The sequence below is a fragment of the Telopea speciosissima genome, chromosome 4 (assembly GCF_018873765.1).
Source record: "Telopea speciosissima isolate NSW1024214 ecotype Mountain lineage chromosome 4, Tspe_v1, whole genome shotgun sequence".
Classification (NCBI taxonomy): domain Eukaryota; kingdom Viridiplantae; phylum Streptophyta; class Magnoliopsida; order Proteales; family Proteaceae; genus Telopea; species Telopea speciosissima.
In genome coordinates, this window is record NC_057919.1 from 34,529,878 (window position 1) to 34,533,961 (window position 4,084).

At 39.0% G+C, this 4,084-nt stretch overlaps 1 long non-coding RNA gene across 1 annotated transcript; it reads right to left on the minus strand.

The window, feature by feature from the left end:
• Nucleotides 1-1,230: 1,230 nt before the first annotated feature.
• Nucleotides 1,231-2,460, minus strand: LOC122657464. The gene is made up of 2 exons (XR_006332313.1): nt 2,379-2,460; nt 1,231-1,337 (listed from the first exon to the last, which is right to left on the minus strand). It is a non-coding gene; the product is annotated as an uncharacterized LOC122657464 (long non-coding RNA).
• Between the last annotated feature and the right edge of the window lie 1,624 nt (nt 2,461-4,084).

Here is a 4,084-nt window from a genome sequence, read left to right on the forward strand (position 1 = left end):
TGTAATCATTAATGTATGCAATAATAATGAAGTTCTGTTTAATATTGTTCTCCTTCCATATTCCATAATTAGAACTGATAAATTATGGAACATGGTAGGAGAACAATATTAAACAGAACTTCATTATTATTGCATACATTAATGATTACAAAGAAGAGACCTCATATATATAGGCCTAAGAGAAATTACTTACCTAATATAAGAGATACTACTTACCCATAATAGTAGGTGTATATATGGGTGAAGGAATCCACATGTTGGAAACTCAATCACCTATTATACACATTCCAAGAATAAAGGATTACAATATGATATTATACTATTCATGGAAGATTGAGAGAGATACATTGAAGATTGCATAAGATTATGATACTGATTCCTAATATAACTGAACTACTTACCTAAAGTGCTGTTGAGATAAGGATGGAAGATCCTTCTCTTATTCTAATACTAATATATTCCTAATATATCTTTAATACATACATTATGGTCATTGTAAATAGAAAGATAGACTATTATTGCTCAGGTGAACGAACTCTAATGGTACACAGAGTGCCACCATGAGAACTGTTGGAATGCTGAGAGGTAAGAACTTCAGTTTCCAAGTTAAAGAATCAACAAGATCAGAGGTCTGCAAAAATCCAGAATCAGAAACCATTGAACCATATTGACCCACCTTCGTTTCTGAGCTGTGTCGTTCTGGTTTGACTTCTGTATTTGCAGAACTTTCAGTCTGGGTTGCAGGCTAACTGTTCACTTTCCGTCTTTTCTTGCTATCCTTGTCACTAGGCATTGGAAGTTTGAATCGCTCACTCCGCCGTTTCAGTTTCGCAACTGTATCCATATGGTGATCATCTCCAAGCCTTTTTCTGCCTCAAGTCGGTTGCCAGGTTTAGAGCCAATATCAGAATCCTTGAACTCCAAACCACCACTATTTCTGCCCTCCCGTAGGGGAGGTTGGTTATCAACAGCCTCAACTGTCTTGGTTGATCCATCTGGCTGCTTGCTGGCAAAGGAAGATGGGTCATTCCTATCGGTCTCTTCAGCCTTTGAAGAAGATGGCTGAGAACTGGTATTTTATCATCCCTTTCTTTCTGGCTTATCCAGTGCTCCAATTTGGACCGACCTTTCCTCGAGGTTTGTTGGTCATCATCTGAGGGAGCATCTTCTCTATGTTTTCTTGAAGAGTGACGCTGTTGTGGAATCTCATTTTTGTGATAAAGACTCTTCTTGGAGAGCACACTTGAGGACCTTGACTGTGCAGGATCATTAGAGTCAGGGGGACCTAATGTCAACATGTTACCACTTTCTTGCTCACTTAGGCCTCTCATGCTCACCTGAAGGAAACCAAAATTTTCATGATAAGAAAGCTTTGATCTGTAGCAAAGGGAAGCTTCTATGTCATTAAGAGATGTAGTTTACATTTTTTCTTTTTAGGTACCCAAAGTGTGTTTACTTTGGGGCTGAATAAAGTCAGGAACAAGTAAATTTCTGTACTATTTGTGAGTAATTCAGATCTGTACAGAATTTTTGAAAAATATTTATATATTGTATTTCAAAGAGGGGGAAATTTTCAAGCATCTTGTACGTTGGTAGTACTACTTGTGTTTTACTGTATTTTTTTATATTTCATAATTTTTGGATATTCCTATATGTGAATGTAATTCATATAAAATATTAATATTTCTATGGAAAAATGATATACACGCTGCTGGTAGTTCATGCCCTCTCACTCTCTCTCTCTCCTTACCACTCAGACGCTCTCCTTCCTACCCATGAGGGCCTCCTCCGGCCCCAGCATACTACTCATCGTGGGCACTCCCTCCTGTGTGCCCATTGACTTAGGTTGGAAGATGCTAATACACTGGCAGAGTGCAGATCCCTCCCCTTATTACTATCTATATATGTGCCAGGATATATTTTTCAATGACCCATGCTGAATTTTAACTGAATGAATCCCAAACCATATTTTTCCTGTCCTAGAATTAAAAAATTATGGTCAGGAATGGAGTTATCAGGTCCCCCTCCCCAAGGGCTGAGTCAAAAAGATGTGCTGATAGACACTTCCATTTGGACAATCATTGTATTCTAACTGCACTGCCCAAAGAGTGGCTAGTGGAATCTATCAAATGGTACCAATCATCCTGTGGTAGTTTCACCCAAGGTAATCGTCCAGCATGAACCCATCAACTGGTACGGTGGTTTGTGATCATTAAGTCAATCCAGTATATAGCTGTGAGAGGTAGCATGCCACCATCTAGTCATCTTGCCAACACAAATATTCTAGGTACTCTGAACAGGATACCATTATATGATTGAATCGAGCTGAATTCATTTCTGAAATAAACAATCAAATCTTGAGATAAAAGCTTTCCTACCATTGTTGTGTTAAAATGGTCGGGGCCAAAAGATCAAGTGTTTTACTACTGTTGCTTTTACATCATCACCTCAATCCAATAACCTTGGAAGTCCAAAAATAAGTTTCCTCTACAAGGACAGCAATAGTAGTATCATCAAAGGTCAACTGCTCATCACATAGCAACTAAAGATACATTATTTAAACCAATATTTTGTCATGTGTAGTCAGATTTTGACTACTGATCGAAACAAAATACCTTGCTAATGGGTTGACAAAAAGACCAAAACGTACTGCGACAGCTTAAACCAAACCAGCAATCATGGCCTCAATTCTCAGTTTAATTTGCGATATATCGAACAGCTAAGAAACATTTGGTTGGCACACAACCAACTCCCCACCCCAAAAAGAGAAGGAAAACATTAGCTAGGATGGCTTAACCAAGTTTAAAAGCTGGTTGCACAAGGTTAAAACTCAATGTCACTTGGGCGAGAATGGAATAGCAGTGGGTTGAATTAACATATTTAAATTCTATAGCAGTTGATTAACTGAAGATAACAACATGCCATTATAACATAACAAGATAGCAGCTTAAAAATGTGAATTGAGAGCCTACACAACTTAGTCCTAAGGTACCTGACATTTTTCGATGTTCTGGGTATGAATTTTCTGTCCATTAGGATTAGAACTTCAGAGTTACCCCCCTATTAATCAAGATCATTACTGTAGGGATGCCGCCTGGCTAATGAACAACTTCTCTGAAGGATCAACCGGTTAAATTTGTATCTGTTAGCAATCTTGCCTTTTTTGATTGATGTAGTTAAACAAATTTAATCTCTTTGATAAATATCAATAAACAAGAGAAAGAATTTCAATGTATGAGACCATGGTCCCCACTTACTCATCAAAAAGGAACTGCAATGCATCCACCCTTTTTCCTTTATAGTTGATTATTTAAGAGAGATTTTGAGAAAGACAATAAACAAAAGCTAGGGATTGTTTCAAACTAATCTTAAGCTCATCGATCTTCCCTGCAAGAATTTACCTTTTTGAAGTTGAAAATATTTTCCACCCTACTTTATGAGGGTCTTGCTTTCCTAGTCTTCAAGACAGTTAGTGCATAAGAAAATGGATCATAACTTCTCATTCTGGTGAGCAGGCACTGCTATTTTCTTGCTTCCGCTTGACAGGTCCGACCCTAGGGCCTTCTGATCACCTCCTTCATATTCTTTACTTTTCCTCCTGCTATCTTTATGTCTTTCCTTGTGCATCCAATTGATGTCGATCTGAAACATTTACAGGGTGATCATTATGACTACCTGACCTTTCATGCCTTGAGCTTCTCTCCTCCATGTTGCTCCGATTATCACGTCCCCTATGTTGTGAAGGAGTTTCATCCTCTAGCTGTTCTGTCTCACTTCTTAACTTGCTCACTCAGTTGCCTTTTATCCTTCAACTGGTAGTCTTTATCAGATCCGAGACCCTTAGTCTCGTCCTTTAGCCCTCACATTCACAGGACAAATTTTGTGTTCGATCTAGACCTCTGCCACTCCTTGATGATCCCCTTCCTTCTTCATGGGGTTGCTTGAGCCTTTGCCGGCCGGTCAACTCTCTCCCTCTGTCGCCAGCTCTCATCTCTGTGCCTAGAAGAACGGTGATCATCAGGTCGATCTCTTCCTCTTGATTGTTCATCCCTCCCTCCTCCTTTGGTCCAGAACATCATCCCTC